We start from the raw sequence: 21,468 nt of genomic DNA, 5'->3' as shown, positions 1-21,468 counted from the left end.
ACTGATAGTGGAACATAAATGACTATTAAGACAGTCATTCTACTGGTGTGCCTTAGTCAATTAGTGCACTGAATTGTCTTACGAGTGGACAAAGAGCATACTAGTTTATGGACCTTCAGTTGATCTTGAATACTCGAAGGGCTTCCCATAGAATCAGGGAGAAAAAAAAGGAAGACGGAGAAGTTGCGGCCCCGCGGCGAGCAGGATCAGCGTGACGCCTGCGGACCTTCTGTTCCTCTTCACGCCCGATTGTAGCGCAGAGTTCCGCCGGCCACAAAGTCGCACCGGACCGCAAAGATCTTCTCCGGATTTTTGCAGCGCGGCGCTCGGGGGCGTTTTTCTGTTTGGGGGACTTTCCACCAAACAAGCAGAAGCCCGGGAAAGAGTACTGTTACTTTCAAATAATAGCGCTCCGGCAAAAGTCAAAAGTAACCCGACAAAAAGTATTCAGTACAAAAACTACTCAAGTACTGGCTTCTGATTTATGAATATAAATAGCATAGGAACATCAAATATACCAAAAAAATAAAATAATAACATTGGAATATGTACAGTGTCCTCAACTATTGCCCAATAATATCACATTTTCACACGTTATATATACATATACTGTTTAAAATAACAAAGTGACTGCCTGGCTCGCTCTGATTGGTCAAAAGTAGTCAAACGTCACTCGTCGCTTTATTTGTGGCGCAGCGTCACGTGACAGCAAGTCTCTCTTCGACAAACTCAAATAGACTCCGGTAGATTAAAAAAAACACACACAAGTTGCAAATGGAATGTAGCTCAATGTAACCGAGTAAAAGTAACGTTTCCTCTGAACAACAAAAAACAAAAAACACTCGAGTACAAGTCAAATGTTACTACTCTGACAATTACAATTGATCCCAAAAGTTACTCGAGTAACTGTAGCTCACGACTACCCACAATCATTATAAGGTGTCTAAAGTGTCTTTTAATGCGTCTGACTTTCTTTGAGGATGTGTGGTTGTGAGTGTGCGCTTGTTTTTTGCCTTTTTGTGCATTCTAATACTTGACATTCCACCTTTTTGAGTGAAGACATTTTGGCTCGGTGGCATATGGGCATTTCCCTATATGCTACGACGGTGTCCTTCTACCGGCTCGCGCATTTTCGGGTTCCGCCTGTCAAACGCTAGCTGAGCCAAGCGGGCCTTTATTTTATGGAGCATATTGCACCTGTGGTCATAAAATGCATTTCTCAGAGTGGTGAATGAATTTCCGCAGAGTTGGATGGCGGCGCCAAATGTTAGGCTACGTTTGAATGCAGTCAGCTCACTTAACACTTGGCAGCGCCATCAGATGCATATAAACGCTACTTTGACTGGAAGTGACATGATCGCATAACAAATGATCAACACCAGCTTCCTTATTTTTGATATTGTTTCATCTTTTTTTTCATCTTTATCTCAGAGTTAGCAGGCTAAAATAATGAGAGTTGCACAGATTTAAAAACGCTATAAAGTTTGCCACAAAAAGGCGACACAGGGGGCGGTGGCAGCCTGGCAGGGGTGGCGCAGTAACTCATTTGGGGGGGCTTGCCTGGCATGTCCCCCTATGACACTGACACTGCGTGTGCATTTTTGTGTTCTCATCTTTGTGTCTTTCAGTGGCACAAACCTTGAAATTCCACCTTTTTCGTGAGTAGACAGACACTGTGTGTGTGTGTGTGTGTGTGTGTGCGTGCGTGCGTGCGTGTGTGTGTGTGTGCGCGCGTGTGTGTGGTAGGCCTGGTAGAGACAAATAGAGTTGGATTTTGCGTGCTAGGACACCCTCATTCTTCTTCACAGTGCAAGTGGGAGCTGTGTGCGCTTGTGTCATTGTGTGTGTGTGTGTGTGTGTGTGTGTGTGTGTGTGCGCGCGTGTGTGTGTGGTTGGCCTGGTAGAGACAAATAGAGTTGGATTTTGCGCGCTAGGACATCCTCATTCTTCTTCACAGTGCAAGTGGGAGCTGTGTGCGCTTGTGTCATTGTGTGTATGTGTGTGTGTGTGTGTGTGTCCTCCCACTCCATCCTGCTCATGTTTCTTTTATTGGCTGTGTTTGTGGCGGTGTATCCATGGGACAGCAGGTGTGTGTGTGTGTGTGTGTGTATAAAATGGTGAGTGGCGCCTGCCCAGGAGGAGCGAGTTGCTTGCTGGGAACCGTGTGAACAGCTGCACAGGGGCCTCGGGGGCCCTTATTGTTGAACACATCAATTCATTATTCAGCATGCATGCGGCTGTTTTTTTTTTTTTTTTTTTCCCCACATTTGTGTTAAGGTCAGGCTCCAGCAGGGTGCGCTGTCACCCCCATGGCGAGGCCTGACAATGGATGTAGGTCAGCGACTGAAGGACGAGGCGTGACATTTTAGCCAGCCTCCACCTTGGCGTTCCATTTCACGCATTTAGGGGGATCTCCAGTGTTGTTACTAGACATGTAAACATGACATCAATAATCATTACAGTGTCACTATGCTGTTGCTAAATGTCAATAAATGTCGTTATGCATCACTAAACATTGTTAAACGTAACTAAAAGTTGACAAATGTCACTAAATGTAACTCAACATTGATCAACATCACTTGTCTCCAAATGTTCCTGTCGCGATGCCTCGCTAAATGTCACGAAATGTCATAAAATGTAACAAAATGTTCCTAATCATTGATAAATGTCGCTACGTTGCTAAACGTAGAGTTGCTAAATGTCGATAACTGTCAATAAACGTCACAAAACGTCACTGTCACTAAAGATCGCTCACGTCATTTCATGACAAAAAAAAAAACTGTTGGAATTGACAAACTTCGATAAACGTCGTTAAAGTTCTGTCAGCGTATAATGACATGACGCTAAATGTTGCAAACTGTGACAATACATCACTAAATGCAGCCAAACATGGCGAAACATTGTTAAACATCGCATGACACACAACACTGCGAAACATTACTAAACGGTGCTAAATGGCGCTAAACGTTACTAAATGTCACTCAGTATCGCTAAACGTCACTTAAGATCACTACATTTCGCTAAATGTCGCAAAATGTAGCTAAACGTTGCAAAAACATTGCTACACATCGCTAAGTCACACTCAATGATACTAAATGTCACTTAAAATCTTTTAATGTAACTAAAGATTGTGAAACGTCATGAAGCGTGTCACTAAACAGCGTCAAACAGTGCTAAACATGTCGCTCAACATCATTAAATCTCACTAAATGGCATGAAACATTTCAATAAACGTCCCCTGATGTTACTAAATGTCACTAAACATCGGTAAACGTCAGTAAACGTCGCCAAACATTGATAAATATTGATAACCTTCACTTAAGTATCACTAAACCTCACTAGATGTTGCTAAATGTGTCAGTAAATGCGAGTAAATGTAACTACAGGATGAAAAATGAATAGCTAAATGTTGCTAACGGCATTAAACGGTGCTTAAACGTGTTGCTAAACATAACTAAATGTTGTTAAACATCACGGTAAACGTCACTAAACAGCAGTAAATGTCACGTAACGTCACTAAATGTTACTGAACGTCACTGAACATCGCTATCCCGACGACACGTGCAGGAAATCCACCTTTTCATTGCATTTCAAGCAGCCAGGGGGCGCTCCTGAGCTGGATTCCGAGCCGCCGTGCTGCGGCTGATGGAGCGATGCCTGATGGCTGTGATTGGTCGTGCGTGTGCCTGCCATGTGCGTGGTCGTGTGTATGTAGGTGGTTGCCTGTCTAAAAAGGGTTCGGCTGAGGACAAGCGGAGGCCCCGTGACATTTCTTTCTGCCCAGCGACATCTAGTGGACGCATACGCAACTATGCGTCAGTTGAAGCAAATCGCTCTCAATTTAGCAGGCCGGTGCTTCCTAACCTGTTTATTATTATTTTTTTTAATTTAAAATGGATAGATGATGTAAGAAAAAATAAAATAAAATAAAATAAAATAAATGTAAAATAGTGGATTTGGACAATATAATGGTGATTCATCCTAATAGTTTAATTTTACTAACTATAATTGATCATTCCATCATTAATTAACCAATTGTTTCAACAAAATAAAAACATTGAACTGAAATTGTTCATTTAGTATTTTAATTTTAACAAGCAATATTAATATTTGAAATCAGTTAACAAATGATTTAACTAAAACAAAATTTAAAAAAATACATGGATCGTTGTTAATTTTAAAATTACTATTTTTATTTTGTTTAAATCAATTAGCCAATCAGCTAATGAGATAAATGAATAAAAAACAAATACAAATAAAGAAACTTTCATTAACCAATTTGAGGAAAAAAACTGCATAGAAAAAAATATGCAATAGATATTACTATAAAGGATTTTTGATCATGTAAATGCTCAATCGGCAGGATGAAGAACAAGATTTACTCTGTAGGGTAAGTTTCCACTCATTGTATTAAAAAAAACAAAAAGCAAAAAAAACCAAAAAAACTTTATTTAACGCATCAATCAAAGATGTTAAAAATGCCTCCCAAAATTTACAATTTAAATCAGTGCAGGTATTTTATGTATATTTAGTTTGTATTGATAAATGCTACCTGCACAATAACCTTTTAAAAAAATGACTAATATTACTGAAAAATGTCTTGAAATACTCTTATAATATTGGATTATGGCCCACTCAGAGTAGTTCTTCAGTGGTAAGTCTCTAATTTGAATGAGTCTTGCAAAGTCTTAAATTTCTCCCCTTTGAGCCTCAAATTGGACATTTTTTCTGAGCTTCCTCCTTCCTTTGTCTTCCCATTCACATGATTGCGTCACCCACTAACTCTGTATGCACAGTAAATAATGGGTCGACAACAACAACAACAACAAAATGACCCATTTTCTGTGATTTTTGGCCTCTTTGGGCTGCGCTTTCACCGGCGGCCACTAGATGGGAGCAGCGATCTAGATTAGTTTTCCCTGTAAAAGTGTGTTCGTGTGTGTGTGTGTGTGTGTGTGTGTGTGTGTGTGTGGGTGGGGGGGTGAAGTGCTTCTGCTTAAGGGTTTAACATTTAAGCATTTTACCTCCAAAACACCTTCAGAAGTGCCCCATGGGGAGTTATAAAAAAATGTCAGCCCCCGCCACCCGTACGTTCGATTGCCACCAAATCAGGCACGCATATTCATCACGATTGGAAGCATTAAAAAAAAAAAAGAAAAAATGAAAGTTGCCATGCTGTAAGACACGCATGAAGGCAGCCATTTTGGTCTGAAGCCTTTTTTTTTTTTTTTGTCCTTAACTGTATTTTCACTTGCTAGTTAAACACATGCACGCACGTCCACATCAGAGTGGACGGCCGAAAGGATTTGCAGTCCGTGAAATGAGTCAGTCTTAGTTAGAAAACTTAATAATTTGATCATGAAAGGCACTAATACAAACATTAGTTAAGTTATGACCAGTGTTTTGTGTTTAATGACTCCGAAATGAACGCTGAGAACCAAAATGGCGGACTTTCTGTGTCTTTTCATGCATCGGCTTCTTGAGACTTTTTGGGGGGTTTACTCATGACAGACATGTCTATTAAATTTCACATTGCTAAGTTGAACTGGCATCGGCGGCTGAATTAAAAAAAATAAATAAATAAATCATGAGTTCAGTTATTACTCGAGTTTTGTGTTGTATGACTCTTGTTGTATGAATGGACACTTTGGACCAAAATGGAAGACAGCCTGTGTATTTTCAAGCATGGCTTCTTGAGACTCTTTTGTGGGTCAACGTATGATAGACATGTCTACCGAATTTCGTGATGCTAAATGATACCGGCTTTGGGGGGGCGGACTTTTCCAAGAAATCACGAGTTAAGTTATGACAAAAATATTGGGCGTCTTAATGACTCCGAAATGGGCACCTTGAGCCAAAATGGCGGACTTTCTGTGTCTTTTCGGGCATAGCTTCTGGAGACTTTTTTTGTGGGTCTTTTTGAGTATGGCAAAACCTCTCCAAATTGTGCTTGATTTCATTCGGCGTCCAATTGGGACGAAGTGCTGCCTTCGTGGCACAAACAAGCCGTCTTATTTGTGGCAAACGGAAACAGGAAAAAGCAAACCCATCTTCTATTGCCGCCGCTTATTAAAAAGCTGTGCTACTCTTTTGCAGAGCACACATTTTTGTTCTCAAATAAAGAGTTCTCAAATTAATTACCGGTTAATTATCGCTTCTCACACTGCTTGCTTGCTGCAAACGCGACAATGCACTCTTTTTATTTTTGTTTGTTTTCCACTGACACTCCTCCCTCCCTTCGAACAGCTTTTTTGCCTCTCTTCAATGAGCGTTTATTTACTCCCCGCGACACATTTTTTTACTCGCAAAACCTTTTGCTTGCTTCTTCTCGACGAGCAACAATATCTTATTTGAATGCAAATTGTTGAGCCGAGGTGTGTTTGTGTGTATTTGTGTGGAAGGCACAACAACATTCAAGTGGGACAAAAACAGGAAGCACTTGAGTTAAACTGTCGGTGAAAAGCACATTTATGTCTCAAAATGTCTTATTTACATTATTACGACCAAGGGAGTGCGAGTCCGCATCCCGCAGTGCATTTTGCCCCTCGCGTCCTTTTATGTAAAGGCATTTGCGTCGATATGACAAAAATAATAATATTAATAATAACACATGACACTTTTATAGATTGACAAGTGTTCATTTGGTTTGTGAAATGTGAAGATAAGACACTTTGGTGTACTTTATTACAACAATTCTAGAACATTAGAGGCCTAACTAACAATAGAATATCATCCTTCTTAAGTTAAGGCAAAATAAATATTGCAATATATATATTTTTTTTAATTGGAGACAAAAAACACTATAAAAACTAAATATATATATAAAATATACGTATAAAAATGTCAAAATTAATTTTTTTCTTCAATGGAAAATATAGCTTTGTTGAATAGTTTGTCCAAATTTTGAAAAAAAAATAAGAAAATTAAAGCATAGACAAAAAATGAAACCGTTTGGGGATGCAGTATGTGCTTTGTGTTATACAATATTAACAAAAATGAGCTTTTTGACACATCCTTTGTTCGCGCCTCTTTTGACTTCATGACACAACGACTTGAATTGGGTCCACACAAAAGAGCGTCCAAGTGCGGTGACAGTTGTCCGGGAGTGAGGGAGTATTTCCATCGTATTAGCCTCATTGTGAGTGCAGTGTGTTCCACTGGACGCACTTCTTCCAGAAAAAAAAAAGGACTTGGCGGAAGCTAATTTGATTTGACCGAGCAATCGTTCGGTTTCTTCTCTCTTCAAAGACAGAAAATGGACGTCTGAAGTGGTCCTTATTAACACTCTAGTAGAAGACTAGAGGGGGACAATGGCCATCAATGACCCCGACGGGTGAGTTCTTTTGTTCGGGATAGAATGTCCCCTGTTTAAAAAGTAATTGTCAGCTTGAGTGACAGTTAAATGAAGGCGGGTCCATCTTCCTGTATAACAGCATCGGAACATATGTGTGCTTACTAAAGTAGCCCTCGACGCCAGTTTCACCATCATCGGGACCGCGATGAATACTGAACAGGATGTCAGCCATTTTGGTTTGAAGCAGGCATTTGGGGGGATTTTTTTTATTTTTTTTTAAATCAGCCCCCGACACCAGTTGCACGGATCAACAGGAAATCAGATGCACAGAAAAGTCTCAAGGAGCCTATTATTAACTATTATTTTGAGCAATGACGTGCCCTCTAGAAAGTTATTTAAAATTGTTTTTTTTTTAAAAATCAGCCCCCGGCACCAGTTTCACTGATCGACACAAAATTGGGTGAACATATCTAACATCGCAGGATGCACACAAAAAAAGTCTTCATGCCTGAAAGTGAAATGGAAGTCAGCCATTTTGGTTTGAAGATAACATTTTGGGCAAATTCCAGATATTCTCGACGGATGGGCGATGATAAATAGCCAAACTTTTGTTTCTTACCTATGGCACCTAATGTCGGCAGAGCTTAGTGTAAAGGTTTTATGAATATTTTGAGGATTCACCATGAAAAAAAGTCAACAGACTCCCTATGTAGCAACAAATGCAAAATAAGTGTGGAAAATGATCGTTTATATTAATAAATATACAGTTTCATATATACAGTGGTAAAACCACATGTGGATGTATTCATGTACAGACACATTCAGTTTTCATTGGTTGCCTTTGATTTTCATCATCAGAAACCGATTGAGAGTAAGCTGGCAAATAGTTGAAGATGTTTGGTCCCCTTTTGCAACATCATCAAAAACGTCTGGCCAGGGTCCTCAAGGGCAAAATCGACTTGAAGGTGTGGGCCTACCGCAGTCCGGATTCCGTTGGAAACTTTTTCCCAATAACTTTTGGGTCCCGCTGAGCACTGTAGTTGGGTTCGACCCAAGAGTTCTTGACAGCGACGACCGTTGAGCAGGCAGAGCGCGCCCAACGTGTCGTCAAGTTTGAATGGGACGCACTAAAAAAGTCCGAATGCAGCACTTTTCTGTCGGCCGCTTCTTCCCGCTGGCGATCTTGTGCCACTGAGTGGAATTTGAGTTCCCTCCAGGGAGGAGGGGGTCGTTCTTTATTTATTTTCTCCCCCCTCCCCTCAGCTTCCTGTAAGCCAATTAGGCTGGCGGGAGGGCGGGCTGGCACGGCGCGGCGTTCAAAATGGCAGCGTGTCACGTGACGCACTCAAGGAGGATGTAAAGTTCAGCCTGATTCCTCCAGTCTAATGTATTCCTCGGCATGCAGCACCCCTCGTTTCGGCCATGTACGCTGCCCCTTCCCCGCCGAAATTGACAAGAGAGTAAGACGTTGCAATCGTTGACATTTGAGCGACGTATTAATGGCATCGTAACCGCCGTAGTCGGCGCCTAGCGTTGGGCGGCGGCCGGGCGAATGCCACGTGAGTCATTTCAGCGTTGTTTTTTCGAATGTTTATAAAAATTGCCAAAGTAAATAAAATGAGGCATCAAAATCGTACTGTGTCCGTTCTCCAATGCGGTGAGCGTGTCCGCTGAATGCACTGAAACGATGCCCCCCCGCTCAAGCGTCAACTGTCCATCGAATATTTTACTACAACCTGGAAAAATGGATGCTACTTGGTTTGGCGTTTTTCTTATGGCTACACACAACCAAAGTGCATGTTTGAGCCACAAAAATGTGTCCGCTTAACGTCTCTGGTGGTTGGAATATATATGGCATATGCTTTGGCCACACGATTTCCCCCTTTTTGGTGTCAGTGCCCCTGGTACCTGGAACCTTTCCAGGTTTGTGGAATGAATACGAGGGATGAAGATGTTGCAATCGTTGATTAGGTTGAACATTTTGCCCATTCGCAGGTGGCTCTTGAGCACATCCGCAGACTTATTCCCCCCCCCCCCCCCCCCCCCCCCCCCTCCTGGCATGTCAGGTAGTGACTCTCCAGAGATGAGTCATCCTTGCCTCCCTTAACCAGATTTTCTGTTTTGCAGTTTTGCCGGCGCACGACGTCCATCCTGGCGGCTTTGAGGTTTAATTATTTACGCCTGGCAGCCTCCTCTTCTTCTTCTTCTCGTCTTCGTTGCGGACCCAAGAGAGGGCGAGCCAGCGCCTGCGAGGCCGCCGGGATGGGGTTAGCATCGATCGCGTTATTGGTGCGCTCGGCTCCTTTCATGTTGGTGCATTTGTCTTGTCTGGGGCCTTCGCAGCGCGGCACAGAGATCGTTCATTTATTGCTAACTTTGCGACGGGGATGGGGTGGTGGGTGCGTGGGTGACTAATTCAGTTTGTTGAAAGTGAGGGTCACAGTATTTATTGGTTAAATGAGCGCAGATGCCGACATACTTTACCATTTCCTTTTTTTCATATGATTGTGATTATTACAGCAAAGTCTTATTACTTTTGAAGGATTTCATTATTATCATTTTCGTTGTGGTTAGCTGTGTTGTACAATAGCATGGCATCACACTTAAATTCCTTTGCCTTTTCAGAATCAGAATCAGAATCACAATCAGGTTACCAGCAATGTGGTAATGCCGGTACATTCTTTATTTTTTTGGACAATTGTGCAAAAAGTGCAGAGTCCTCTAGCAATTAGAGCAGTTTGAAATGACTAATAGAACAATAGTCCGGTGCTATGACCATTGTGAAAAGGGCACAGAGACTTCAAGAAATGGTCGTGCGATAATCTGGGACAATGTCGATTGTGCAGATGTTGCAGATGCTACTCAGGAACATGAGTGGCCGGTATTTGTCAACAACAGATATGCAAACAGTGCAGCGTGGCGAGACGACTACAGCGAGTGCACGAGTCATGTACAATTGGCCCGACAGAGATGTGACAGAAAACTCAAGACAAAAATTGGCAGCATGTTGCAATGGAATTGTAAGTTAACTGCTAAGTGTCCTTTTCAAATCTGCAGTAGAAGCTGTTCAAGTCGTCGGCTAGTCTTTTATTGTTCTCAGCTGGGGGGGTTGGTCCCTTGTAATTGGTTAGCGATTGTAATGCGTGCCAGACTGATTTAGAGTCGTTAGCGCTAAACTGTTTTTCTAACTTTACTGCATAATTTCTCTTTGCAATGTTAATTTATTTAGTCAGCTGGTTTCTAGCCCCGATTATCCAGGGCGCTATCCCCGCTTCGATAGGCGTCCTCTTTAGCCTGGCGAAGTTGCTGAAGTTTGGCAGTGAACCACGGCTTGTTGTTATTGAACGTGCGAAAGGACTCTGTCGGTACAAACACCTCTTCACAGAAACTGATATAGGATGTGACAGTGTCCGTATATTCATCCAGGCTGCCAGCTGAATTTTCAAAGACATTCCAGTCTGTGCACTCTAAACAGCTTTGAAGTTCTATCTTTGCTACGTTGGTCCACCTTTTCACTGTTTCCACTGGAGGCGACGCACATTTAAGTTCTTGCCTGTATGTCGGTATTAAGTGAATTAAGCAGCGATCAGATCAGAAAATGAGCTTTTTGTGAAAAGAAACGTCAAATAGAACTTTGACCCTAATATTTTTGCTTTTGAGAAGCGCACATATGAAGACTAGATGCGCAAGCACGCTGTAGCTGCTTCAAAATAAAACCCTAACAAGGCATTGACGTCAAATGCATTATTGGCGAGGCTTTTACTTTCAAGTTGGCCCTCGCAGTGTGTTGGCGGCGTCCGAATTGTTACCATAGCGCTTAGTATGAAACCATCGTTGAGGCGGCTGGCTTTACTTCACGTTTAATCGCTATTTTAATATGCTAAAACATTGCGAATTTATTGCGCTGTCATTGATTAAATGGTAGAATATGGCGCTAGCTCACCGGTGAGTTAGCAGCTAGCAGCTAGCTGCTAGGTGAGTGCCAGCTGGCAAACTACTTTTCTAAGGCAGTTTAATAGCTGAAAATGAATCTGCACAAATTGATGCTGACAGCCTGACACATTTACAGTTCCTACCGATCCATTTTTAACAAACTCGGCTTGTTCAAATGTAAGGCAACGAGCTAGCAGTTAAGGAGGGACAAATTCACGTCACATTCTCGCGACTTTTGCACACGCAATGACGTGAAAATGGCGGCCCCTATAGGCGAGTAGATGCAGTTCTTTTTTAGAATACATATTTCGTAGATTTACAGTAAGTTAACAGCATCATTTAAAGAATATATGCACACTGACAATATAACAGGAAGCTTTGACATCTAGTGCTTGGTTCCACTTTTAGTTTTATTGGTATCTGTGTACAACACTTTCTTTTCTGCTGTGGTTGTGTTTAAAGAGCTTTATCAATAAAGTTGAGTAGCTTTTTTTTACATGACGTTCCTCATTCACTCCATGAACTGCGCCTAAACAGTTGCCTAAACTTGTCCAACTTCTGTGTTGAAAATGTCCTTGCGTCATGATCAACGTGAGAAGCCGAGATGCACTGTCTAATCTTTATCTTCTACTCAAAAGCTGCGCTGATCTCAATCAAAGTAATGCAACGGCGCCATCTACAGTGATCTGTTCGTCATTACACTGGCTTACAGACCCTAAATTTCACAGACAAGCTGGAAGAGGCCCTCTTCCATGCCTACCCGTTGAAAAACGTACTTGATGGATATACTGTATAAATTGGTAGCAGTAAACTGTTGTATTGCAGTTGACAAATAGAAACGTCCACGCCAGTAAAAAGTCCCCTGTTATTATTATTATTATCATTATTGTCATTGTTGTTTTTTTTTTACAAATGCACTACATCACACTTGACTTGTCATATTTTACTTAATTTCTTATTACTTTTCGGGGCTTTAATTATTATTATTGTGCTTGTCAGTAGCAGTGGTGTGGACTACACGGCCTCGCTTTGCTTATGTTTTCATTGGGCTAAATATTATGAGCCCATTATTGAGTAATATTTTTAGGGGGATTGTACTATTATTTTTATTATTAACAGCTCAACGGTTTCGACTCTGTCAGGAGTGGGGTCAAGCCGGCCAGGTCGATCCATGACTAATTCCCAGTTTGGTGCGGCATGAAAGTGAGGGTCACCAGATTTATCGCTTTAATGAGCGCCGGCGCGGGTCCGGTCCGCAGCCTCGCCGGTTCCGCTTTTCATCAACGCCTAATCCAATTTCTCCAATCAGGCCCGTTTAGCTAATCGCCTGTCGTAATAGCAACGTGCTGCGGCCCTGAGGAGTATGGATCCGACCCTGACTCGCTCGCTCTGCCATCACAGAATGAGCGGCCCTCCGCCCGCCCCGCCTGCCGGCGGCTCCCGTTATTTACGACGCAGGGCAGGCGCTATCCCCCGCGGAGCTCATTGTGGATGTGCACGGGTATCAATAGGTGACCGCTCTGGCAGGTAGCATCAATAGCGCCGCCATTAAGATGTGGAGCCGGACCCAGATGCATTTCTCACTTTGCGAGCGATCGATGGTGTTGTAGGGCTTCCGCGGCCATCGTCCGCACCGCCATTGGAAATCTTTGGGGCAGAGCGCCCCCAATTAATTACCGAAGGGTCTGCAAGGTGCGTTTTTTTTTTTTTTTTTTTTTTTTTGGTCGGGGGGGCCATTATCAAGTGACACCGCCAATGATTGTTTGTCCCGCTAATGCGGCCCAAACGACGGCGGGCTAGGCCATCATACGCGTCATTAGCGGCTCCGAGAAGGTGGCCCGGAGGGGACCGTGGCGGGTTGTTGGGTTGGCAGGTACGGGGCAGACAGATGACAGAGATGCTCATTAAGTGCGCCTCCTACTGGACAAGGTTTATAGATGAAGTTTTTTCTTGTTCGTGGACCTGAAATATGTTGACTTTTTGCTCTTCAAAGGAATGTAATCTTATATTTGTTTCATTTGTACAGTTATCAAAAAATCAGTTAGGTAAAAACTGAAATGTTTAAAAAGTGCTTTATTTCTTACTATTGTTATTCCGGCCGGCTATGATGTTGTTGTAGTTTGCAGGGATGCACAACTGGCTCCACTGCATCATATTTTACTTACTTTTTCTTATTATCATCTTTTGGAGGCGTTAATTATTACAGTGGTTGTAAATTGCACTACACCAGACTTGACTGACTTTACCTTTTCTTTAATAATCATTCTTGGAATGATGATTTTTTTTTGGGGGGGGCTCAGCTTTAATTATTATTATTTTGGTGGTGATAGTTTTCAGTGGTGTACAGTTTCACGGCAATAATACTTCACTTACTCGGGAATTACTTTATTTCTTATTATCATTACTTTCAGGAAGTTAAAAAAAAAAATAAAGCTCTCTATTTTGAGTTAATAAACATTTCATCATTCAAGTTAGTATAATACCTCATATTGCTATCATATACTGTTGCACACCAACATCAACACAACAGCACACCAAAATCATGTTCAATCGATAACTCAGTATGTTAAAAAAAAATGTTAATTGATTCGTTGTCATTGATTAAAAATGGTAGGAGACTTTAGTACATCACAAAAGCAAACGACTGCAGTTACGTCATCATCTTTCACAAAGGTCTCAGAACCATGAGTGATGCGATATACAAAACGTTGAACTCATGAAGCTGTTTTATAGGCAGAAACGAATCTGCACGCACTTAGCTTCGGAGCAGACCAGCTCCTTCTGCACCCACGCATTACGACGATCCATTTTGAATAAAATGGACTCAAATGGATCTAACCTATTTTCACCTGTTGTTTTCTTTCACCTCACTTTCAATCTTGAGGTGACAAAACGCTGTGTAAAATGTGTATGTATAATGTATAGCAGGGGGCAAACCAACACTACAAGCCCTCCACGTTCTTTTTTGTATGTCTTTGATGTTATTTCCTGAGTGTGGAGCTTGTGATGCATTCCTCACTCGCATAGAGAGGCTGCATAATGTGCTGCTTCCCAAGAAAGTGAAGCGTTAAATATGTAATATAGCGCATACGTGTGTTGTGTTTGTGTGTCGATTGATAATGTTGTGGCTGTTTTTTTTTCCTATGCCGCGGTCTTGGCAGGCTGAGTTTTCGCCGAGTGGCCTCTAGGCTCGTTGGGCTTTGAAGCTTGAAAAGTGCCTTTCAAAAACATCTTTGTTCGTGCTTGAAATTCTTTGGTTTCCAGCATTCATGAGATATAAACGACAGGCCAAAAAGGGATGTTTTTTTTTTTTTTTTTTTTCTACGTGTCACTTTTAGTCAGACGCATTGAAAAGGTGCAAGCGTTGATGCTTTGTGAAGTGCTCGCTGCGGATTGTATGCATTGTAGGTTAAAGTGAATAGGGCTGCTAAACTCGTTTTAGGGGTTATTTTGAGTCACTCACTAAAGTGAGATGGAAGACTTTAATCTATCTGTGTTCATTATGTCATCTTCTTAAATATCTAACTTGGGTCAGTGATTGAATGGCTTCAACTGAATCATCCCGTCCATGGCGTTTCTGGCAAGTCAGCTCACCAAGGTGAGTCAGAGTGAATGGATTCACCTGAATCATCCGACTGTGTGGCATTTGTGGCGAGTCAGCCGCTAAATTGAGTTAGTAATTTAACTGATTAACTGAATCAGTACATGGTGAACAATGGTGAGTCAGTTGTATTTTTTTTATAGTATTTTTGGCAAGTCAGTCTGCTAAATTGAGTGCGAAAGTGAATCGAGTCAACCAAATTATCAAAGTTTGAGCTGTTGCTGCTGAGTCTATTAACTCGAGTCAATAACTGAATTGATTTAACTAAATTATCTGAGTCTGGGCGTTTCCCAGCAGTCCGCTAACACAAATCGGCGAACCAAAATGACTCTGCGGTGTTTCCAGTGTGTCCGTTTGCGTCGGTGAGTTAAGAGATTCAAAGCAATCAGCGGTAGTTAGCGGTGAATCACCGGAGCACCCCACATTGACAGAGAAAAACTGAATTGTTGAAATTTTTGCAGATTTATTAAAAAAGAAAAACTGAAATATCACACATCCATAAGTATTCAGAGCCTTTGTTCAGTATTTGGTAGAAGCACCCTTTTGAGCTAACAAAGCCATTAGTCTTTTTAGGAACGATGCAACAGGTTTTTCACACCTGGATTTGGGGATCCTCTGCCATTCCTCCTTGCAGATCCTCTCAGCTTCTGTCAGGTTGGATGGTGAACGTTGGTGGGCAGCCATTTTCAGGTCTTTCCAGAGATGCTCAATTGGGTTTAAGTCACGGCTTTGGCTGGGCCATTCAAGAACAGTCACACAGTTGTTCTGAACCCACTCCTTCGTTATTTTAGCTGTGTGCTTAGGGTCATTGTCTTTTTTGAAGGTGAACCTTCGGCCCAGTCTGAGGTCCTGAGCACTCTGGAGAAGGTTTTCGTCCAGGATATTCCTGTACTTGGCCGCATTCATCTTTCCTTCGATTGCAACCGGTCGTCCTGTCCCTGCAGCTGAAAACCACCCCCACAGCATGATGCTGCTACCACCATGCTTCACTGTTGGGACTGTATTGGACAGGTGATGAGCAGTGCCTGGTTTTCTCCACACATACCACTTAGAATTAAGGCCAAAAAGTTCTAGAATCCTAACCATTTTGGAGTCCTTCAGGTGTTTTTTAACAAACTCCATGCGGGCTTTCATGTTTCTTGCACTGAGGAGAGGCTTCCGTCGGGCCACTTTGCTATAAAGCTCCAACTGGTGGAGGGCTGCAGTGATGGTTGAAGTTCGAGACCTTTCTCCCATCTCCCCGATTGCAGAGACCTTTCTCCCATCTCCCCGATTGCATCTCTGGAGCTCAGCCACAGTGATCTTTTGGGTTCTTCTTTACCTCTCTCACTTCGGGGCACTTCTCCCCCGATTGGTCAGTTTGGCCGGACGGCCAGCTCTAGGAAGGGTTCTGGTCGTCCCAAACGTCTTCCATTTTAGGATTATGGAGGCCACAGTGCTCTTAGGAACCCTAAGTGTAGCAGACATTTTTTCGTAACCTTGGCCAGATCTGTGCATTGCCGCAATTCTGTCTCTGAGCTCTTCAGGCAGTTCCTTTGACCTCAATATTCTCATTTGCGCTGACATGCACTGTGAGCTGTAAGGTCTTCTATAGACAGGGGTGTGGCTTTCCAAATCAAGTCCAATCAGTATAATCAAACACAGCTGGACTCCAATGAAGGTGTAGAACCAGCTCAAGGATGAGCAGAAGAAATGGACAGCACCCAAGTTCAATATATGAGTGTCACAGCAAAGGGTGTGAATACTTACGGCTGTGTGATATTTCAGTTTTTCTTTTTTAATAAATCTGCAAGAATTTTAATAATTCCGTTTTTGGTTTTTTTTGTCAATATGGGGTGCTGTGTGTACATTAATGAGGAAAAAATGAACTTAAATGATTTTAGCAAAAGGCTGCAATATAACAAAAAGTGAAAAAGTTAAGGGAGTCTGAATACTTGCCATACCCACTGTAAGTCTACAGTGTTTTTGGCGAACTGTTTACTCGAGTCAATGAACCAAACCATAAACCATCCATGTCTGCAGTTTTTCTAGTGAGTCAAAAAGTCACGTGTCTACGTGTGATTTCTGATTCAGTAGGAAGATTCGAATTGTTACCCAAATGACCAACTCATCCCTTGAAATTTTGAAATCGTTTGTGTATAAAAAGGCTGATGTTGTGGTTGTTTTCTTCTTGACGTTGTCCGGACCGAATACAGTGCCCTGTGGGGCTCCCTCAAGATGGCTGCTGCTGCGTTTTCACTGCTCGCAATGCTTTTGTCAGCAAATCAGCTCTTTTTCAAATTGTTGTCAAGTAAAAAGTGAAAAATGTCCAAGTTGCAAATAAGGAAGTCAGCAGGTGTGTCAATCGTCGTGGAAATAACCACTCGCTGGCATAAACAATAAAATGTATGTGTGCTTTATTTTGTGGTTAAATACATTTGCCAGCATGCAGCATAGAAGAGCACCTACATTATAGTTGCCCTCAGAGTGCATCTTGTAACTGTGAAGCCATAAAGTTTTCATCATGTTATTACATGATTGCTTTTACATTTGATTATCAATTTTAGCCATTTCTTGACATTTTCCTGTTTTTAGTGTCGTATATGTCAATAACTCTCATGATGACCATCAATAGTGACGGTGTGTGCATGCTGCTCTTATGACTAAACATCATGTTGTGAAAAATGATTCATCCCGTCGTAATCGATGTGATTGCAATGCAGTTGAGTCCGGGCCGCCATCGTAGCACAGCGGTAAGAACGCATTCGACCGCCGACATTGACCGCGTGCTGCAGTCTTCTATTAAATGTAATCAGGCGCTTTCTTCGGGGCTAAACGGCGTTTTCACGTTTGAATAGCGAGCGATACGTGATCCTTGTATTAGCTCGCAGCTCCTCTTAATTATGTTCCCTCGTTGGCCGCTTGTCAGATGCTAATGAAGATGAAACGCCTTAATTTTGCAACCTAATTAGTTCATATTTAAGCAAGGTGCGCCGCGCCACTCTCTCAATGTTTTTTTTTTTTTTTTTCATAAAAACGTTTTCGTGTTACCTCCGAAATGTCCAATAGCTTACATATTACATCTTACTGGAATTTCAAGGTGATTAGTTGCTTTAGTACAATATGAGCGTTTCTCCCTTTGTATTATTTTTACTTTCACCAAAACACTAAGTACAGATTTGTAAAGTTTGACATGCCAACACATTTTTAATGATAATCACCTTAATAGTAACAAAATACAACTTTTATTCTCAAGAATGAATCAACTTTATTCTTGAAAAGTACATACTTGATTACTGCTTGTTTTCTCATAATAGTACACCATTTTCTTCTAAAAAATGTACAATTTTTATTCTGATAACATTAGGGATCAGACTTGCCTTCTAAATTCCCATTCGTTATTTGTGTGAGACCCAACATTATCTAGATTTTGGAGTAAAAAAAGCTTGCCTAATCCAATGAGAAATTTTTAAGAAAAAAAAAACATTTTTTTAATGGTAATCTTAGGAAAAAACATGTTTTTTCGGAAAGTCTGATTTATTCTTCAAAAGAAAAATTACATTTTATGAGGAGAAATGAGAATATTTTTTCAGTTTTTTTCAGAAACAAAAATATTAATCTTGTAAGAATGAAGTCATAATTCTTAAAGAAAAAAAGGCAAATAATAATAATTTTAAAAATGAACAGTTCTTATATTATGACCCCCCCCAAAAAATGCTAAGTTTGAAGGAAAGAAGTATAAAATTATATGTTAGTATTATAAGTAATTTTCCCAGACTGAAGTCCTGGGATGGGAGGAGGAGTCGTACAATTCATTAACATGTGGAAGGCAGCCGCGGAATCAATGTGCCGGCCGGCGTTGCAATGTGCCCTTTATCATGTTAATATGATTCCAATTGACGCAAGGCTTTTTCACACCCGACTTTCCGTATCGATGCCGATCGGAACGCCATCGGTCTCGCTGACCGTCGGCTTACCGGATGCCGCTCTTGATGCACCCACCTTGTCTGATGCGGCCCCCTTCCTCCACGAGCGGACGACATGAAAATATTTCATGTTGATGCACGGTGGTTTCAGCTCACCATCATATTTATTTACTGCATATTTACAACATCTGACAGAGTCATATGTATACGTGTGTCTTATAGTGGCAGCAAAAACATGTTCCATTGGATTTATATTCAGGTTTCTTTCCTGTACCATTCATTGTCAATTCTTTGAGATAAATACTGTATATACTACAAACTGTTAATCTTTTGGAAATAAAGTTGTAATTTTTAAAGGAAAAAGTCCTATTTTTTGCCGAATGCGGAAGTAGACAGAATTTTTGCCATTTTGTCACTTTGTGTGGGCGGAGCCTCGTGGCAGGGTTTCATTCGTCACAAAATACAAATCTCATCAACGTGAGAGTCGTGCGCGTAATGAAATTCCTAGACGCCCCCTACAGGCAGGGGCCTAAGTGTTTCCTCCCAGTCCAAGAAGTAGAAAACCGAATAATTTTCTGCCTTTAAGAGCCGTGCCGCAGCTGCTTCGAGCATTCCGACCGCCGACTGTTAGCAGCACGAGCAATTAAACGCCAGCGGAATGGTCGTCAGAGCGACAGAGGTTGATGCGCCGACTGATTCGAGCTCGTCCAATTGCACGCGGCCTCATAAAACATCTCAATTAGAGGCGAGCGGAGCCGGTGGCCAATCGGCGCCGAGCCCGCAGGTCCCCGCTGGGCTCCGCGAGCGAGGCAACCGATCCTCTCTGCTGCTGCCAGAGGTTTTGTTTCAAATCGCTGCAATTAGTCATCTGGCGAGCTCGCTTCGATTCCAGCGGGTTTTTTTGTAACAAGAAAAGTTGTCCTGCACCGACTCGGAGGGGTTTGTATTAACTCGCTGAAACGTGGCGACGAATCTTTGGCGGTGAAACTGCAACATATCATTAAAGTTCCGCCGTCTAGAACATGCTTTGGTTTTGTGGATTGTAAATATGTGCCAGGTTTAATAACACGATTGTCAGCACCACCTGTTTTCCAAGCAGATCAGGAAGGAAAAACGTCTCAAAACACATTCCGCACTTTAGGATAATTTTTCGGGATTATCTTTAAGGGACATCCGGTAATTGGTCTTTGCTGACTTGGATCGGAAGAAAGTAAAAATATTGAAATTTAGCCCGATTATTGGTATGGGTAAGAACAAATGGAAGACAGTACGCATATATCTAACGTATACTCTATAGTAATCATAATAATCCTTAACATTTTTAGTACTGTTTACTGAATACTTCTCTATATTAACTATGATACAGCATTATGTCATGTACACACATGTATATTTAATTGCCACTAGCGGGCCGTTGAATTTCACGTCTACAGGCGAGCGTCGGGCGTGTGCCCAACGACCAGCTGGGATTGAATGCGCCGCCAGGCCACGGACGTGAAAACTTGCCAAGTTGCAAAAAGATAAATGAATAAATATCAAAAAATAAAAAAATAAGTGCCGCTGATGTTTAGCATCTAGACGTGCAGCTGGATGCTAAACAGCGACTGCCAAAAACAGCAGACGTTTCACTGGATTTCTTTTTGATGAACCTTTTAGAGTTGTCGCTGTGAAAAACATAACAGATTTTTGTTTGGACTCGTCTCATGAGACGTCAACTCGCAACTGGACCCATTTTGTGTTGCAAAGATACAAATGTAGACATTTGGTTTCCGTAGCAATCAAATATTCAAATGCAGAATGAAACGTTTGTGGGGAAACGGTGTTTATTGCTTGCAATGCTAGTTAGCGTCGCGCATAGGGGGACCAATTATTGCGAAGTACTCGGACACTACGGGCTAATCCCAATTCTACCCCCTTAGCCCTGCCCCTGTCCTCTTAGCCCTCGGTTTTGCGCGTGTCTGAGAATGAAGGGGTATCCCAATTCCTAGAGGAAGCGCTGTATAGCTCTTGGAACGAAGCGAGGTCCGAGAGCTCTCTTGAAAGCGAGGGAAATGGGACCCCTGCTGACAGATAAAAAGCTTGCCTATAACATGGCGGGACGGACAAGGAAGTACATAAATGTAAGTAAGCATAATTATTGATGTTCATAAAAATGAGAGTCAAGTTTTTATCTACCTACATAAATATTAGCCATGTTTCGAATTGTTGGTATAACGAGCTCGCGCAATGCAGTCAGGCTACGGTGACAAACACAGGAAACTGACTTCACTGCAATGTACAGCATTTACAGATGTATTAAGACAGCTAAATCACATTCAGAAGCTACGTAGCTAATGTACATGTAGTATCACCCGTAGTGTCGCTTCTGAGTAGACTGTGACGTTCGCCTTCCATATAGTTAAGCTCCGACCTCCGATTACTCATGTAATGCAGTAGTTCATTGTCGTGAAGCCGTTAGCTGTGATTCCTCGTCTGACATCGGCTTTACTGAACACGCACGAGGTCAATGTAATAAATAACCGGACACCTTTGCCTCCACAGGGACACGACAAGACAGCCGTCTTCGACAACAGCGCACAACGACAAGCCCAGTGCCAAAATGACAACGGACGGACACAAAATGCAATTCTACACTTCCTTGTAAAGGAATATGAACAAAAACGACTTGAGACTCAGTTTTTTAAACTGTTTTTTAAACTGTTTTTTAAACTAAACGTTGTATTGTTATTTGTATG

The 21,468-nt window shown here is 41.9% G+C and overlaps 1 protein-coding gene across 25 annotated transcripts in view; it reads left to right on the top strand.

The window, feature by feature from the left end:
• Positions 1-21,468, top strand: part of LOC133465957 (RNA binding protein fox-1 homolog 3-like) — a 350,051-nt gene that overhangs the window by 126,045 nt on the left and 202,538 nt on the right. For 2 of the 25 annotated variants that reach the window (XM_061749170.1, XM_061749165.1), the window contains exon 1: positions 9,447-9,561. The exons of the other annotated variants lie outside the window; for them this stretch is intronic. The gene's annotated coding sequence lies outside the window, so the exon portion shown is untranslated. Of the gene's footprint in view, positions 1-9,446; positions 9,562-21,468 lie in introns of those variants that run through there. 25 annotated transcript variants of the gene reach the window in all.

The sequence above is a fragment of the Phyllopteryx taeniolatus genome, chromosome 16, assembly GCF_024500385.1.
Source record: "Phyllopteryx taeniolatus isolate TA_2022b chromosome 16, UOR_Ptae_1.2, whole genome shotgun sequence".
Taxonomy (NCBI): Eukaryota; Metazoa; Chordata; class Actinopteri; order Syngnathiformes; family Syngnathidae; genus Phyllopteryx; species Phyllopteryx taeniolatus.
This window is presented reverse-complemented; position numbering and strand designations above follow the sequence as displayed.